Below are 19,445 nucleotides of genomic sequence, written 5' to 3' on the forward strand. Positions count from 1 at the left end.
TCCCCAGTTCAGTGAAATGGCTGGCCACGGAGCCTAGGATCCTCCTGTCTCTGAGTCCCCAGCATTGAGATTACAGGCATGTATTGCCACACCCAGGTTATCTTTCTTTCTTTAGACATGGATGCTGGGAACTGAACTCACTCGGGTCCTCATGCTTGCAAGGCAAACATTTTTCCGACTGAGCCATCTCCCTAGCCCTTTACTAAACATTTTGATTATTTACCATGATTCCCACGGAAGCTCGAGTTAGCTCAAAGTAGGGTGGGAATGTGAGCATCGAGGCTGTTCAGTGATAGCCTGCAGCGGAGCTGGAAAGCCATACTGCTGCACTTAATAAATTATTTACTATTTATAAAATTCAAGGAACTCATCGTTTTCTAAAACTCTCTTTATAGGCATCCTTTTCCAAGTCCCTAAACCAAATGTTACAAAATTGTCAAATAGCCAGGCGTGGCGGTGCTTGCCTTTAATCCCAGCACCTGGTAGGCAGAGGCAGGCGGATCTTTGTGAGTTCCAGGCCAGCCTGGTCTACATAGTGAGTTCCAGGACAGCTGGGGCTACAGGGAGACCCTGTCTCAAAAAGACAAATTAAAAAAAAGTCAAATAAATGAGGCAATAGTATTTTCACATCACCAGATATGCATGTAAGTATGTATTGCAGTTCTCCAGCATACTATAAAACATTCGAAGATAAAATAAACTTAAATAAAGTAAAACTTGGTGCTGTGAAGTTTGCATATGGATTCTAACGTTTCACTTTGGGAACATGGTACGAGAGCATCAGCAGTTTCCATGTGTGCGCCCCTCATGGGTGAGCTCTAGACTACCCTGCTGCAATTTCAGTAGCTGCTAGAAGAGGAGCAGTCTGAAAGCTAGCGTGTGTCTTTGGGGAGTCTCCTGTTTAAGCATCAATAGGAGTAAACATTCTCTTCATGGCTATAAAGGAAATTGAATATCATAAACCTCATAACACAATAACGATTAAAACACCAATTATAGCGTATGGGTTTAAATTTATTTTAAACCCCCTAAACACCAATAAAATTTTAAATGATGTAAATTCTCTTCCCAGACCCAAAATATTATCAAAGCAAAGATCTTCTTGTAGCTCTCACAGGAGAAGATAATACTTAAACTAGAAACAAGAATAAGTTAATTTGTTTCTACTCCTTGCAGACTGGAAAGGCTTAGTGTACATAGTGCTCTGATAGGGAATCAGATTTACTTTCCTGTCTTAGTTTGTTTTCTTGTTCCTGTGATAAAAAGTAACTTAAAGGAGTTGGAGTACTTTAGCTCACAGTTCAAGGTACAGACCATCATGATGGGGAAGTCAAGGTAACAGGAGCTTGGAGCAACTGGTTACATCACAGTCACAATCAGAAATCAGGATGAATGCATGCTGGTGTTCAGTTTTTAATGCAGCCTGGGCACAGTTGGAAGAGCCTTCCCACCTCCATTAGCTGCAAGTTAATTTGCCACAGGCATGCACAGAGGCTAACCCTAACCTAGATGATTCCCCAGGAGTGTGCCTACAGGCTTGTTTCATCAGTCATTCAAGATCCTCTCAAGTTGACAGTTAACACCATCAGGTTTCATCACCTTGAAGTTCTCTTGGGGTCCCCAGTAGCCCCATTCTTCCTTTCCCTAAACTGAATACTTTGAGAGGATTTTTATTCTGTTCTACTAACTTTTCCTATCCATTACTCTCTCAGACACACATTTGACTCTCATAGGAGTGGCCATGTAAAGTAAGAATGATTCTCAGCCTTATTTTACAGATAGAAGCTAAAGCACAGGTGGATGGCCCAAGGAGCTAAAGTTACTAAATGCGGAGCGTCAGGCATTTTACCTGAGCTTGTCATAGTAGGTAATTTTCTTCTTAGGTGTTTTTCTATCTAAAATCTGATTTCTGCCTTCAAGGGTTGATTATAGTTTGGTGTGGAGCTAGGATTTGAACTTGGCCAATGTAGCTCCAGGTCAACGATCTTAACCACAATGTTCTGTAGCCTCAGTTTTATGGCAGGGAAAAGCAACACTCAGGCTATCCTGAAACCCATCCCTCACCTGTCCCTTAGCAAGGAATCTATCTGCTCAGGTAGAGATGCACAGCATTGTGGAGCCATATGCAGTTGCTATAGTAACTCTATTTTTTGGTAGATGGTAATTTAAGTTTAAGTTAGATATGCCACAGTCTATTTTACCAGGATGAAGAAAACAGTCACCCATTCGGATGACACAGCTTAAAACTGCCAGAAAGTCAGCATCAGGGGTCAGCACAGCTTCTGAAATCTGCATGGCTGTCGTTTCCATATCTTTGAGGAGCAGCTCCTGAAGTGCCACCATACCCTTGTCTTTGCCTTCTGTAAGAAGTAGGTTTCAGCTTTTGCTTGGCTTTCCAGAATGGTAGGCTTATAGCCTTACTAAGAAATCCAGCCTTAGAGCAAACTAATAACTGCAAATAGCATCTTAACCTTAGGCTGAAAAATGTCTAACTGGTCCTAGTCCTTTATCTTGGGAACTTCTTGGAAACCCATCGCCTCTTTTCTATTAGCTATTCTTCACGTATTTGAAGAGCCAACATTTCCCCCTCCTCTGCTTCAAAAAGCCTTCCCTTTCTAGGCTAAATAAATCTGTTTCTTTCAGTGATCCTAATCTAACTTTCATCAGACTTTCATCGTCCCTACAAGTGGTATTGATGAGCTCCAAGGGTGGGATATAAGGCTCTTATGGACATTCTAGATCTGGCACAACCAGTCAATGCCGCATGCAGCACAGTTGTTACTCCTATAAGCTGACGTGCCTTTGTGCCCATCATATCCCTATTGGCTCATAATCAACTCATGACCAATAAAGCCCTTGGCTACGGAGGCTTGATAGGAAATATAAAACCCACTCTTACCCCTTTTACTGACATAGCAAGCTTGCTTAACTGAGAGGACTTCACACTCATCATGTAAAATTGCATCATATTTGAGCCAACCTATCCTGAATGCAAAGCCTCAGGGACACTGTGCTTTTTGTGGACTTCAATTAGAGAGGCTTAGAAAACAAGCCGACAATCTGTAAGCATAATACTTTTCAATGGCTTTTGTTAGCATGACAACGGTACTGAAAAGGAATCCATTTTCCTCCTGCCAAATGATGGGAACCAACACACAGAGACTGAGACCATCCTGCTAGCCAGTCCTCCCTGTCAACACGCCAACACTGACTGCGCTGAGAAGCAGGCGGCAGCCTTCTTTTTTATAGCTCAGCTTTAGCACTTTTAATCACAGCTCACATACTTGGGTGAGAGTCATTCCATTTCATTTAGTGTACGTATGAGTTTTCCACAATTGCCATAACAAAGTGCTTCAAATGAAACTGGGTGGTTAAATAACAACAAAAAAAGGTCCCACAGTGCTAGAAGTCCAAGAACAAGGTACACACCTGGCAGGTTGCTTCTTTCTTTCATTTTTTGGTGTTTTTGAGACAGGGTCTCCCTGTAGCCCCAGCTGGCCTGGAACTTACTATTTAGACCAGGCTAGCCTTGAACTCACAGAGCTCCACCTGCCTCTGCCTCCCAAGTGCTGGGATTAAAGGCGTGCACCACCACGCCCAGCCAGGTTGGTTCTTTCTAAAGGCTTTGGCACCTTGCTTTCGGCTTGTTGATAGTCACCTCCATGTTCATGTGGCATTTTCCCAATGTGTGTGTCTTCAAATTTTTCCTTGTTCCCATGGACACCAGTCATTGCAATGGAACCCACACTGATGATTTCAATTTTGACTATTAGGGGTTAGGAATTCAACATATGAATTTAGGGGAGGTCAATTCAACCTACAACATTTCCATGTACCCTGTAATGCCAGTTTCTTCCATGGAGCTCAAGATATAGAACCCTTCTGTATTCTAGTTAAAAATAATAAAAACTTTCCTTAATTTTCATAGAGACTATGATGATGGTGGAGTTAGGTATAGACATGGTAGTAGCAATTTTTATTAAAAAAAAACTGTGCTAAATGTAGTGGTGCATATCTTCAATCCCAGCACTCAGGAGGCAGAGGCAGTTGGATGTATGTGACATTGAGGCCAGCCTGGTCTGCATAGCAAGTTCCAGGCCAGCTGGGGCTAAAAGGAGACCCTATCTTGAAGAAGACTATGAAGACAAAGACAAAGAGGAGGGGGTGGGAAGGTAGAGGGGGGAGTGGGAGGAGGAATTGTATTATCAGTAGTATGCTCAAAATAGTGGTGGCCTAAAAGAATGGTCAGGTTCTATTGTGTCCCACCTGTTTCCACAGCCAGAACATTCGTCCTTATAAATTAGGGGTCAGATCAACTATCAGACTTAATTTTATAGAAAGCTGACATATCCTGATACTTCTGCTCCTTAGCTTACTGATCCTGTTCATCACTATGATCCCATGACTCTCAGTACAATCTTGATACTTTATTTTATGCAGAAGGTCTATCATTACTAGCTCTATGACCCTAGAGAAATACTTCAACCTCACTTGTAACTGAAAGCCAGAAAGATAGGAATGATACCCAAGATATGCATTCATTTATGAAAGATTTCCATGTGTCAGTCCTTCTGAGGCTAATAATTTGGGGTAACTGCATTAGTCTGTTTTCTGTTACTATAATGAAATTTCTGAGTCAGTATAACTTCATAAAGATAAGATGTCTATTGAGCTCATAGATTTGGAGGTTCAGTAGATACATTTGCTCAGCTCTGATGAGTCCCTTCTTGGCCACCTCGTTTTAAAACTTTTTAATAGAATTTTTGTGTATTTCATATAGAATACCTTAATCATCTTTATACCCTGTGATGGTTAATCCTGGGTGTCAACTTGACTGGATCTGGGATTAACTGAAATGAGAGAGGTCTTCTTAATTGGATCATCTGAAGCTGGAAGACACACCCTAAATGCGGGTGTTACCTTCTAATGGCAGCCCGTATAAAAGGCCACAGCAGAGGAACACACTGGCTTCTTGCTGCTTGCCGTCTCTCTCTCACTGGTGAGTTCGTCTTGCTGTTGTAAACTGAAGACCAGCTGATCTTTTGGATTTCGTCAGACCTTCAGTGCCAGATTGGGACTACTGAGACATCCAGCCTTGTGGACTGAGCGACTACGGATTCTCAGCCTCTCCAGTGCGGTGCAGCCATTGTTGGACTTTCTCGGACTCTATCCTGTGAGCTAAGCTGATAAATCTCTATACATATATATTCATTCTACTGGTTCTGTTTCTTTGGAGAACCCTGACTAATACATACCCCCTTCCCCATTGGCCCCCTCCAATAGCTGCCCCTCACTTGAATTCATACATTCTGTTATTTGTGTTAAGGTCTATCATGTCAAGTTCTTATCCCTAGATGTCCCTCAGTACAAGCTCATCCACTGAGGTCCAGTCGGCCAATCTAGAGTCCCTCCCTTTAAGAAGATCAGCTCTTCCTCACCTGGCAACAATCAGCCTCCAATAATTCTTTGTCTAGGATTGGGGCCTGCTGTCCATTTCCACAGTTCTGTGCTGGGTTTTTGTCTGCTTGAGTTTGCATGGGTTTTGTACATGCTGACACCATTGCTGTAGGTTCGTATGAGAAGAGTCCCAGATGTAGGACTCTATTTCCATATGGTAAGGCACCTCCTCCCTGGCTCTTACAGTCTTTCTGCCTCCTCTTCCACAATGGTCCCTGAGCTCTGGGTGGGTGGATTTTAGTATAGGAGTCCTGTCCAAGGACCCACACTCTGTAGACTCTTATTCTCTACATTTTGGGCATTTGTGACCTCTTGTCTTCCTGGCCCTCTATTGCATGGGGGAGCTTCATCGATGAGAACTGAAAGATGCATTCGTGTTCTCTTCATCCCTTGTTCTATGTTCTGTGAGCCTTAGGTGTAGAAGGTTGGATTGTAGATGTGCCACTTAGGCTTGGGCAATTTACAGACAATCTCTGTGTGTAAACAGTTGTGGAACTCTGTAATAATCTGTGTCTGTTGAAAAAGAAGCTTCTTTGATGAGTGGTGACTGGGATACTTACCTAAATTTAAGGATCCATATTTTACACACAGTAAGAAATTATTTGTGAGAGCCTTGGGGTTTTCCCTAAGATTCTATGACCTCTCCAGCTATGTGTATTTGGCTAGGTTTATAGTAACATACCATGAGTTTCCTCCCATTGAGTGGGATTTAAGTCCAATTAGATAGCTGTTGATTATCCCCAAGATAAAAGTGTCACTACTGCATCAATCTCGTTTGCTGGGTTGGTCATTGATGTGGTTTTTAGGCCTTGAAGCTGGGGCTGGATCATCGATTGATGTTCTCCCTTACAGCCTGTGTAGTGCTCTCCAAAGTTATGAGAGCTGCCTTCAGGGGACGTGACTTCAAAGTCAGTTCCAGCTCCATTGCTCCAAATCCTGTGTCTAAAGTATATCCTGTCTTCAGCAATAGGGGGCTTAACCTTCATGTTCTGGGAGGCAGTCAAGGACTGTGGCAATAGCCTGTGTCATTCTGGCAGTCTCTTGGACTACCCTGGCCAACAACTCAAAGGTTTCTCCTGTCTGGCACTGTTTCTTGTTATGTAGCCTTCAGCTATACACACAGACTCATGTAGGGATATTGTATGTGTGATTTTTCAGTAGGTTTTTGGGCTAATATGATTCCCTCTGAGTTTTTTTTAATACTAGGCATTATTTATCTCCCCCCTCTCTCTCTCCCTGCCTTATCCTCTTTCCCAACCCTCCCCATTTAAAGTGTCCCCATTTTCCCCATTTCTTCCTTCATAATTTCTGTCTGGTATGGTCCCACCTCTGTTGAGCTCCTTCTTCCTCTTTTATTTCAATCGATTCTGACACTGCCCCATCCCCACCACACTTCTTTTGTCTTTTCTTTTCCCTCCTTCCTCTTTTTTTTTCTCATTTTAAGGTCTTGGATAAAACAACCCACTCTCAAACACCACTTTCTTGAAATTCAGCAGTCATAACTTGGAAAAAACTTTAGGCCAAAGAATGTATCAAACGTCTCAATACTTCAGGTGACCACTAACAGAAGGGTTTAAACTGAAGAACATCCAAATTTTAAAAGGACCCTCAATGGAACCCTGACTGGTGGCATATACCTTTAATCCCAGCACTCTGGAGGCAGAAGCAGGCAGATCTCTAGGCCAGCCTCATCTACATAATGAGTTCCAGGACAACTAGGGTTACAGGGAGACACCCCCACAAACAAATTTTTTTAAAGGACCTTAGGGTGGGAGCGAAACTAATGCATGGCTTGGAGTAGCCGCCGCTGTGGTCTCTGGCCAGAATCCCTTCTACCTATCTACAAGCATGGGGACTATCTTTTTGGCAAACCTCTTCAAAGGCCTTTTTTTTGGCAAAAAAGAAATGCACATTCTCATGGTGGGCCAAGATGCTTCACAACAATCCTGTACATATTTGGTGACCACATTCGGTTTCAGCATGGAGAGGGGTGAGTACAAGAACATCAGATTCATCATGTGGGATGTGGGCAGCCAGGACAAGATCTGCCCTCTCTGGAGCCACTACTTCTAGAATACTCAAGGCTTGAACTTTGTAGTGGAAGCAAGGACAGAGAGCACGTGAGCAAGGCCGGTGAGGAGCTCATGAGGTGTTGGCTAAGGATGAGCTCTGGGATGCTGTTCTGATGTTTGCCAACAAGCAGGACCTTCCCAATGCCATGGATGCAGCCAAAATCACAGACAAGATGAGACAGCACTCTCTATACCACAGGAACTGGTACATTCGGGCCACCTCTGTCACCAGCTGGGACCGGTTCTATGAAGGACTAGACTGACTGTCCAATCAGCTCTGGAACCAGAAGTAACTCAGATCCACCACCACCCCTTTTCTCCGCACTCTGCTTTCCTTTCATGCGGCGAACGTGATTCTGTGGTCCTGAGTGACAGAAGCCATCTCCATGGGTTGGTCACAGTGTGCAGTTGCAGCCTGCAGCCAGGTTTTTATTTAATGTAAATAGTTTGTTTTCACGGAGACAGTTTCTGATACTCCTATGCAATATTACTTAGCTTTTTTTAAATTGAGCTTTTTAAATTTCATACATTTCTCAATCAAACCCAGACCCCCTCTCCCATCCATGCCTCCCCATCTCCCCACCAAATCCTATGCACTCTGCCATACATGCTGTTACTTAGCTTATTTATTGTAAAAAGAGAATCAACTCATTGTGAGTACTGAGAAGGGATTTGGGTGTCAGGGCACCTGGTCTTCTGGAGCCATTTGGCTGTAGACTGATGGGGGATCCATTTGGTGGTTGGTTTTTAACCCAAACTCAGTGCATTTTAAAAAATAGTTAAAAATACAAGACAGCCAGGGGTGGTGGTGCACACCTTTAATCTCAGCACTTGGGAGTCAGAGGCAGACAGATCTCTGTGAGTTTGAGGTCAGCCTGGTCTACATAGTGAGTTCCAGGCCAGCTGGGGCTACAGGGAAACTGGGTCTCAAAAAAAAAAAAAAGACCAAGAACACTTGAACACCCAAAAGGGAGACTATGCCTAGTATGCAGTAACGGCCTGAATGTTAGTCCATTGGACTGGCTGTTCCTGTGGGAACAACCACCATCCACTGCGAGGTCCCGTAGAGACCTTGTGACTCACTTGTCTTTGGGTAACCTGCATTCCGTAGCAGTATGTGTTTACCTGTGCTCACATGGTCACCGAGGGGCAGCTGGGAGCCACTGTGGGGTGCAGGGCCTGGCTTTCTTCTTGGTTGATGTGTGCCTGGGCTGGATGGCAGCTTACATTCCCAGGTTGCTTCTGGGCCCACTTGAATGAGCTGGCAGGAGGTCCAGGTCTCACCATCAGCAGTGTGTGTAAGCTGGGAGTGTCGGTCCACTCCAGACCCACATCCCAGAGTACCCCATCTCCATGTGTGCAGTAGCTTCCTCCCTCAACCTCCAGGGGTCTGATTTGCCATCAAAAGACGACCTCTACATTTTCCTTTTGTATTTTGATAAACACCGAAGAAGCTGGAGCTGTTAAATTTATCTTGGGGAAACCTCAGAATTGGTTTATTTGGTGTCGTAGAAACTCTTACTGCTTTCAATACACGATTAGTAATCAAATGTTTGTATGCTTGCTTTCAACTTTCATTTCGACAAGCACTGTAATTATAGCTGTTAGAATAAAGTCTCCTAACACTTAAAAAAATTAAAAAATAAATAAAAAGGACCTTAGACGGGTTGGGAAATACTGTTAACCAAAACCCATCAGAAGCAACAATCCAAAAGTCCTTTTTAGATAGAGGGGGTTTCCTGTGTGCAGTTTTCTGGCATGTGATTTGTATCATGTGCAAAGAAGACAGGCCAGAATGACCAGCGCACAGTTCCAGGAGATTAGTCTGAGGGGCCGTGCATGGAATTTGCAATTGTGCAATTTCTGCGGTACAAATCAGGGCCCTACAAATGAGGTCAGCCTGGTGGATCCAAATTCAGTCCGGGTCAAAGTCTCAGGTCACTGGGTGCAGGGCTGAAGTTCTGTGAGCAGGTTATAGCATTTCCAGTTAGCAGTTTGGGATCCCTGGACTCTGCTGGTGAAAATGCCCTTTTGAGAACCGGCTCTGTTTTCTGGTCTCTTATGATGGACTTCCCTCCACACACAGGGGAAACATTTCGTTTTGATTTATTTATTTTTATTTTATGTGAATGAGTGTTTTGCCTGCGTGTATGTAAGTGCACCCATGTCATACAATGCCCAAGGAGGCCAAGCCATTTCCCTTTCTTGGATCCCCTAGAAGTGGAGTTATGGATAGTTGTTAGCTGCCAAGTGGGTCCTGGGAACTGAACTGGGTCCTCTACAAGAGGAGTCGATGCTCTTAACTGCTGAGCCATCTTTCCAGCCTGAAATATTTCACTTTGAAAAAAATTAAGGAAAATATAGTAAAATGTTTCATAAAGTGAAATTTGTTTTTCAAGCAGTCTGTTAGTCTGAGATCATGCCTCTTTTCTTGTTTGTCAACAAGTCCTTCATTGTATAAAAAAAAGCAGAGCAGGGGGAAGTGACAGGTTCTTTTTTTTAATGACCTTACTTGGCAAAATTACAAGTTGATAACCATTGTCCCTTCCTAAAGAGATTCTGAGAATCCTTGGAGAAATGTACTCCAAATGAGGTTAGAAATAAGCCATTTTCTGTCAGCCCTGACAGACCACCCTGTTTTTCTGTGGTCTTCCTCTCTGGTGCTGATAACATAGGCAAGACAAAGGGACAAGAATGTGTTGAAAACAGCAGGTCCCTAAGGAGTGACTTTAAGCAGGGCTCCTGTTTCCTCCATGTGTCACCAAAACGTCAATCACTTTTAACTTAGTGATTGTGATGGTTAATTCAGTCAACTTGATACAATCGAGAGTCACTTGGGAAGAGTCTCAGTGAAGGATTACCAGATTAGGTTGGCCTGTGGGAGTGTCTATAGGCAGGTCTGTGGGGATTTATCCTGATTACCTTGAGGTGGGAAGATCTGCTCACGGTGGGTGGCACTGTTCCCTAGGCAGGGAATCCTTAAATGCATTATAGTGGAGAAGGCGAACTGAACGTGAACATGGATTAATTCACAGCTCTATGTCCCTGATTATAGACATGATGTCACTAACTCCAAGCTCCTTCTGTCTTGATTTCCCAAATATGATGGGCTATGATCTGAAACCGTGAATCAAAACACACCCTTCCTCCCTTAAGTTGCCTTTGTTAGTATATTGTATCACACCAATGGAAAACAAAACTAACACCGTGATTTTTAATATGCATGTATTTAAAACTAAATCATTTAACATGTTAAAAAGTCAGACCAGACCACTGCACAAGGCATCAGGGCAGGGTGCCCTCTCAGACTTGGCATATCCACCTCTGAGTTTTGTACACATATCCCACGCAGAGCTTGATTTAGAGTTCCAGGTGCTGAGAATAGAGCATCAAACTCTTCTCTGCTGGAAAAGAAAGACAGGAGATTCATAATGTCCACATCACTCCCTGGAGGGATTCAGCTTGATGTGACTACAGCCACATTGGTAGTAACTACGTTTGCTAGCCAGGTGACCTTGGCACCATTGCAAGCCCCAGGCAGACAAAGACACTGACGTCAACAGCAAGTTTATTGTGATGATATGTGGATGTTGTAACTGATGTTTGACATGTTAACAATTTTTGAGGGACTCCAGGCATACTCGGGTCAGCAGAAATCCCCTCGATCTAGCTTTCTACACAAAGCCCTTCTCCTCCTGCCTCAGGACACTGTACCCTCCTGTCTTATGTTGCCCCCAAGTAGCGTCTGGCCAAAGGCTCCAAATAAATGACACCTGTGCAACCTGGATGTACCTGCCTAGTTCTTTGGTCTTACAGCATCTTCTGTTTTTGGCTGTTGTTGGTTCTTATAGACCAGGATCCAGTTTTTCTAAAATACTGCCCAAGGACAGAAAAGATCTAAGCTAATTTAGGACCCACTATAAATCAGAACTTGGATTCTCTGATCTCTAAAATTAAAGAAAAATTTCTAAGTTGACTTTCAAGAGTCAAAAGGGGTGGGGCATGCCACTGTATATGGATTCTTCAATCCATGGCATTTTCATATCACCACCATCAAAATTCTATTGTTATTTCCTGGAGTCTAGAGAACATTTCCTGCCAAAACTGCTGGCAGAGCTGTTAAACCTACAGGTAGAAGCCTGGGAACTTATAATCACTGACCTTAGCTCCAGACCTCCAGTTCTGTACCAGGGGACCCAGGGTGTTGCTAAATGAAAGAGACGACAATGCAAAACACACAGAGCTGCCACCCAGGGTATATATTTCTGTTCAAGTGAGAGTAACCTTAAAAATAGAATCTAAAAATAGGGCTAGGGATGAAACTCTGTTGAGGAACAGTTGCCCAAACTGTGGGACCCCCCTCTGTTGATCTCCAACATTGCAAAAAGATTTTTAAAAATCCTCTCCCTGACACATATTGACATTATAAAACAATTCAGAAAACAAGAATCATTTGTAATTCTACCACCTATAAATTACCATGGTTAACATTTGACTAATAAGCTTCTAGAGATGCATGGATCAATGGATGGATGGATAGACGACAAGCACAGAGAGCCACACAATATTCTTTTTAGATGCATCCCAGTGCTCTTAAGAATGCATTACAAGTAGGGCATGGTGGCACACAGGAGAGGAGGCAGAAGCAGGCGGATCTCTGTGAGTTCGAGGCCAACCTGCTCTACATGGCGCGTTCCACGCTAGCTGGAACTACAGAGAGACCAGACCCTGTCTCAAAAAGACAACATACAAGAATGCACACATACACACACACACACACACACACACACACATATAATTAGTAGTTATCTATGGAGCCAGGAGTTGATGATGGTGAAGGAAAACTAATTTTTAAGATCAAACACATTTGAATTTTTCACAATTATGTAGTTTGTGTTACTGCTCTCACTGTTTAAATTTTTTTTTTTTTTTTTGGTTTTTTTTTGAGACAGGGTCTCTCTGTAGCCCCAACTGTCCTGGAACTCACTATGTAGACCAGGCTGGCCTTGAACTCACAGAGATACACCTGTTTCTGCCTCCGGAGTGCTGGGACTAAAGGCATGTGCCACCACTCGGGCTCACTCTAACTCCTTTAAAAAATATCTTATTTATTATTTTTATTTTATATGTATGCATGTATTGCCTGCATGTAGGTAAGTGCACCCATGTCGTGCAACGACCACAGAGGACAGAGAGGCTGTCAGATCCCCTGGAACTGGAGTTACGGACTGTTGACTGCCATGTGGATGCTGGGATTTTAACCCCAGCCTTCCGCAAGAACAGCCAGTGTTCTTAACTGCTGAGCTACCTCTCCAGCCCATCTAACTATTCACTGCAAAACTAAGGCAACCTCTCTTAGGAGTACTGGCATCTGGCTAGGCGCTTCCCTGGGCATGTCCTGGGTGACCGGGCCAGCGCCAGTGAGCCTGGCCAACAGGGATGCTGAGCGCAGAGCCTGCAGGGCAGGTTACCGGAGCTGCAGGATGGCATCCCGGGCGGGGTGACGCAGAGGCTCCCTAGCTGGGGAAACAGAGCGTCGCACGCGCCCTGGGGCCCGCAGCACACCGCTGAGGGTGCGGGGCTCATGCATTAAGATACCAACCTCCAGAGAACTAGAAGGCTTCTGTCCTCTAGTTCTCTGGAGGGGACACCGGATTGCCCTTCGGTGCAGGGAATCGGCCCAGAGGAGCCCACCCGGCCCATGGCGCCCTCTGCCGGCAGCACTGGGTGGTGCGTGGCCTCCCTAGGCTAAGGTTTTCTGGACACTGATTTTCCATTTTCCTGTCTCTCCATCTATACGCCTCTCCATTGATGTTTTTTTATTTTGTTTTAGCCAACATCAATTATTTTTCTTATAGTCCAAAGTTATACTTATCCATTGCAAATGAAAAACGGCTCTAGAAACAAGAAGAGTGTAAGGAAAACTATTAACAAAGCATCTTTAATTTCATGTTTAAAGCTTTTTTTTTCTAGCTTTTATTTTACACACATTCTCTAGGACAGTACACATTTAGAGGATCTCGACAAAGCCACTGGAAGAGTCAAGCAGGTTGGTTAACTGGCCCTGTTGAAAAAGGCCAACTAGCAGGGAGTTGAGCTCCCAGGCTTTATAAATGGGGCCTGCCTGCCTCTTGACTTGAAAAGCTATTCTAGTCACCAGGAAGCTCCTCTTTTTCCTCGACAAGGATTCCATATTCTAAAGCTCCCCCTTTCCCGGGGATAGGGAGGTGGTGGTGATCACTAAGCCTAGGAAGGAAATTGGCCTCAATATTAGGTTCCAGTAACTGGGAGATTCTGAAGGACTTTCACCATGAATGCAGCTCATCTCCCAGCCCTGCGCCGGTGCCAGGCTTGTTCCTGCTGCTCTCTGACTCACCACCTGTGGGCTTCCAGCCTCCCTCCAAGCCTCAAGTTCCAAGAGCAGGAAAACTCTTAAGGGCCAGTTTGTACCGTTTCCCTTCACTTCACCAAGTACTTAAGCCCTTCTGCTGTCTCTGTCGCTGTTTTCCTTCACATACTTCTTTGTATAATCTCAATGCTGGGTTGTCACTGCCACCCCAGAGAAGAACACAGGTGACACAAAGCTCGGCACACATAGCTTCAGGTCAGCCTCTGTATGCTACCCCCTTCCTAGACCCGGCACCTGAGTGAGACCTTGCTGTGGAAATTCAAAAGTTACTGCTCTGCTGGGTGTGGCTATGTTTGGGATTGGAGCCCTTGGTTTGAAAGTAGGCCAGCTGTGTCACAGTTTGCATGTGGTATCCAGGGTCTTCCTTTCTGCCTCTATCCTCTGGTCACCTGCAGTCCAGCAGAGGCAAGGCCAGAGAGAAGAGCCTGCAGGAGTAGCCCTGTCCATCGGTGCAGGCTGAGGGGATGACGTGGGGTGAGGAGGATCAAGTCAAATCCCATACCCATCCACTGAACTGGTCTAGTGAGAGATGCTTTGTAGAGTACTCTGTGCTCTAGGGATCCTGAAGAAGGGCTGAGTTCTCCTTCTATTTCTGATTGAATGGAAACAAAGGCTTCAAGAAGTAAAAGCCAGTGCCTGGTGATGCTGCAAAGACCAACCAGACCATGACTGGGGCTGATTGTGTGATTTTGATAGTAAGTATGGAAAGTTTGAAGCACTGAGATAAAGGCCTGGGCTTTTCTTAGACTTCTTAGCTGTGTTCTCAATGTCAATTATCTCAGCCCAGTGTACTCATGCCCTAAAGGGATAATAGTATCCCCTAACCATAATGTTTCCATGATTGCTGTGGGATTAGCACGAATTAGAAGCATCAGGTATTATCCTGAAGTTGCATTTGCCATATTTTTAGCCTTGAAAGGATTCATCTCTACCATCAGTGTTGAAGCTTCCCACTTAGCAATGTGGTAGACTAATGGAGGGGTGACTAGGCAGTAAACTGGTGGTACCTCTACCATGTGGTGGCAGTATCACATCTGTCAATCAAAAACTTTGAACTGGAATTGTGTTTCACTAAATTTTTCCCTTTCTGCTGGGAGATCTGCCCTCACTTAGGGTCTCCCGGTCCTGACACAGATTGGCAAACCAACATAAGACGTTCTATTTGGATTTTGCATAGTTTATATGACATCCAGAAAAGGGGATGACTTACAGAGACATGGGTTCTCATAAGCTTGTATTTGGATGGCCTGCCGCCAGCTCATCCTGGCTGTGGTCCGTCAGCTTTTCAAGCACTGAAGCTTTCCATGGTGCCTTCTCACCAGTCCAAGGGCCTCATCTTGTCGCATCTCGGGGCCCCCAAGATGGATGGGGAGTCCACCTCACCCTGCCTTTTGCCGTGGTCTATTCCAAAAATGGCGACTACACCATTCATGGCTGTGCTTGAAAGTCCACACCCAAACATAAGTCTGGTGTTTTCCCAACAGCCACACAAAATGGCGAGAGTGTGGCCTCCTGGTTTGCCTGGCTAATTTCTATAGCCCCTCCCCTTAACGGGCTTGACTCCTTCCACAGAGCATGGGAAGGACGTGGGACCATGGTTTGTCAGGGGAACATTTGGGTCACAAATTGGAATTGATATTTTATTTATTTTTTTATGTGTATGAGTGTATTGCCTGCATGTATGTGAGCGCACCTGTGTTCTGCAATGCTGAAGAAGTCAGATTCCTCTGGAACTGGAGTTAAGGATGGTTTGTAGCCGCCATATGGGTGCTGGGAATCGAACCTGGGTCCTCTGCAAGAGCAGTCAGTGCTCTTAACCGCTAAGCCATCTCTCCAGCCCTGATATTTTATTTTTTTTGAGACAGAGTCTCATGTAGCTCAGGCTAGTTTTGGGCTTTTTCTGTAGTGAAGGCTAACCTTGACTCCAGATCGTTCTGCCTCCACCTCCCAAGTGGTGGGATTACAGGCATACATACAACACCACATCTAGTTTACGTGGCTATCAGTGTTTGAACCCAGGGCTTCATGCATTCCAGGCACTCTGCCAACTAAGCTATATCCCCAGTCTTGAAACTGACCTTATTGCAGTTAAAAAACCAAGACTGGGAGAGAGGTCAAGCCACTTACCCAGAGGAACACAGAACATGACATGGCCAGGACTGAAATGTAGCCCTTAGGGCTTTTAACCGTCCTGTCTTCCTTCCATCTTCAATCAAGATAGGCAGGATTGCCCTGAGATGTTGCTGGGCCTCACGACTGTGTGTCATGCTGAGGAGAGCAGAGAAAGGCACAGAAGACTTTAAGCTCTTAAGTGTTCAGTGGTGGGAGGACGAAGCTGTTATTCTTCATGCATTTAGAATATTTTTCTTTTAATAATGCTTCCACATGCCATAACACTGCTGAAACATGCATTTGGAAGCCTTGTGAATGTTTTATAGAGTGAAATTTCAAAATAGACAACTTAATAGGCCATTTGTATATTAAATGAGTCACTTCAGCTTAAAATTCCTTTCTTGTTTCTCAGAACAGGTAGAGTGATTGTCTGTCCCAGAGAATAAATGCAAAGAAGCGCTCAGCGGACCTTGGTAAACACTGAGTGGCCAGTTGGATGCAAAACACTTGCTAGTCTGCAACTTGATCATTTCAGAACTGGGCTGAGTTAGGACACAGAAGCGGACTGTACAGCTATGATGTAGAACTTGACTTCCTAGGGGCAGACCATCTAACTCTGGCCTGGCTGAGCAACAAGAAGAATCTTTCCATGAAGCAATGTAGCTTATTCCTTATTCTTAGCCATAAAGGTCACACTGAAGCATAAGAGCATTATATACCTTCAGTCAGCAGAGTTTGAGCATATTACTTTAAAGGGCAGACTGATCCCCTGTTAGTCCTGGAACTGGACTTTGAGGGTACCCATTATCTGGCCTCTCACAACCAAATTATTCCCAGGGTGTATATGGGCAGGGAAAGATAGGCCCTCCGAGGTGGAAAGCAATAACCATGATTATCTGGAATCACTGTTGGGGACAGAACAAGGTAAAAGTACAAAAGTAAGCTTTAATGTGCTGGTGAGTTTTAGTCAATTTGATCCAGAACCTGGGAAGAGGGAACCTCAGTTGAGGAATTTCCTCTTCCAGACTGGTCCGTGGACATGTCTGTGGGGCACTGCCTTGATTGCTAATTGATGTATGAAGGCCAAGGCCACTGTGAGGGGTGCCATGCCTAAGCAGGTAGCATGGGCTGTATAAAAAGGTAGCTGAGGAGGCCAGATGAAGCAAGCAAGTAACAGTGTCCTTTTGTGGTTTCAGTTCTTGCCTCCAGGTTCCTGCCTTGGTTTCCCTGGGTGATAGTCTATAACCTGTAAGGCAAATAAACCCTTTCCTTCCCAAGTTGCTTTTGGCCATGGTGTTTATCACAGCAACAGAGAAGCAAATAGAACATCGAGAATGATGGTTCTTTTAGAATCCTGTCAAGGATTTTTCTTTTGGTTGGCCTGTTAATTTCAATTATTCCCTTATCATGAGAATTTCATACTATCATTAATCTTGTTTTCCCAGGTATGGAGGATGCTCAGGTGCCATTGGTTCAGGGGCAAATCTTGCGGCCTGTCATTCCTATTAACTATGAACACAATTCAAGGACCAATTTGGACCCCAGGCACTGAGAATGGAGTGTTAGACATGATACAGGAGTCAGGGAGATGCTCTTCTCCTGCAGGCTTCTTGGAACAGAACATTCCCCTTTCTCACATCTCTTATCTAACCACAGTGGGTGACAGTTGGAGAAGAGAACTCTGCTAGCTATGAAGATGCTAGTATCTCCTGTCCTTGGGGAGAGAAGGAAATGAAGTTCCCACTAAAACGAGTCAGGAAAGTTCTCTTGTTTCCTCAGACATTAAATTGATCCAATTATATACACAGTGAGTTACTGTGATGGTTAATACCAATTGTCAACTTGACACCTAGAATCACCTAGAAGATTAAGCTCTGGGCATACCTGTGAGGGTGTTTTTAGATTAGGTTAAATGAGGTGGGAAGAGCTGCCCTAAGTGTAGGTGGCACAATGCTATGGGCTGTGATCCTGACTGGAAAAAAAAGCAGCCGAGCACCAGCATGCACCTCTCTCTCTCCTCTCTCTGTGGAAGCAGTGCAGTCAGCTGCCATGCCTTCCCCCACGGTGATGGGCTGTACCTTCAGACTGTGAGGCCAAATCAATGATTCCTTCCTTAAGTTGCTTCTTTCAAGTATTTTGTCACAGCAATGATAAAAAGAACTAATCCATTTACCTTCTGAAAATTTTCTTTCAATCCCAGGGAACTACTACTAATCTGATTCTGCAGAAATTGTATGAACAAGCCTTCTTCTCTACCATACATACACATAGCCGAGCACCAAATAGGTAGAGTTAGGGAGCAGAGCTGCTGGGGCTCCTCTGGCTTCTCTGCCAGCAGCACTCCTCCCCAGGGGCCCCCTTTCTGAAAAATATCCCCCATCCCTGGCCAGACAGCAATGGGTCAGGCAGACTATTTTCTGTAAGAGCTGGAAAAAAAGCAGGCTAAGAGAAAAGTTTTAGCCAACTCCTTCCAAACCTCACTTACAAGAATTTCTGTGACTTTCAGTCAAAGTTTGCTGTGGTGGGGGCAGCACTGATGACCACACCCCTTAAATGTACAGCAGGTAGCTAGTTGAAGAGAAAATTTAGCAAGAACCTTACCCAGTTGTGAATCTTGCTACAACTGGCCTGGAAGTTACGCCCACTGGTACAATAGTGACACGAAAATTATAGAAGAACCAACTACTTTCTAATAAGATTTAAGGTCTGCTTCGTAGGATGGAGCCCATACCTGACATCAGGCTAGGAACCAGAGGCTAGATAGCCCATGGGCCATTGGAGAAAGCCTAATACAACTATTCTGCTAAATAGACATAGTATTAGATTGATTTCCAGTGACTTGTTGCTATGCCCATAGATAAATCTCAGCAGAGAAGATTCCTTATACAGCAGATAGTGATTAACACAGAAACCCACAACTGGCCAATGTGCCAAGAGTAAGAGGCCATAGACCACGTATCCTTGAATAGGACACCTATATCAAACTTCTGCCTCCCAAGGCTCAGGGATCGTTGTGGAAGAGGGTGGGGGGATTGTAAGAGTCAGAGAAGGCGAACGACCACAAAGAAACAGAGTTTCCAGACAGCTGGTCAGTTTCTTGTATGAACAAACTCACAGCAATGCTGACAGCATGGACAAGGCCCACGGAAGCTCACAGCCAGATAAAATCCCAGCATAGACAGGGAAGCAGGTAAGAAGCCCCAACCCTGTCTGAGGAACTACTACCAACCAGTGACTGCTGGGAAGGGAAATTCAGTCTCTTTTAAGGGTGAGAATCTTAGTGGGTTGACCAGGCTCCAGTGGATGAACCCATACTGAAGGGTATTTTGCAGACACAAACCTGATTCTATAGGCCTTATATATATATATTTATATAAATATAATTATGAGTACAT

General features: G+C 44.4%; 1 pseudogene; it reads left to right on the top strand.

The window, feature by feature from the left end:
• The first annotated feature begins 7,305 nt into the window (after nucleotides 1-7,305).
• Nucleotides 7,306-7,822, top strand: LOC103728102 (annotated as a pseudogene).
• The last annotated feature ends 11,623 nt before the right edge of the window (nucleotides 7,823-19,445 follow it).

The sequence above is a fragment of the Nannospalax galili genome, unplaced genomic scaffold (assembly GCF_000622305.1).
Source record: "Nannospalax galili isolate Female #2095 unplaced genomic scaffold, S.galili_v1.0 scaffold9, whole genome shotgun sequence".
In the NCBI taxonomy this organism is placed as follows: domain Eukaryota; kingdom Metazoa; phylum Chordata; class Mammalia; order Rodentia; family Spalacidae; genus Nannospalax; species Nannospalax galili.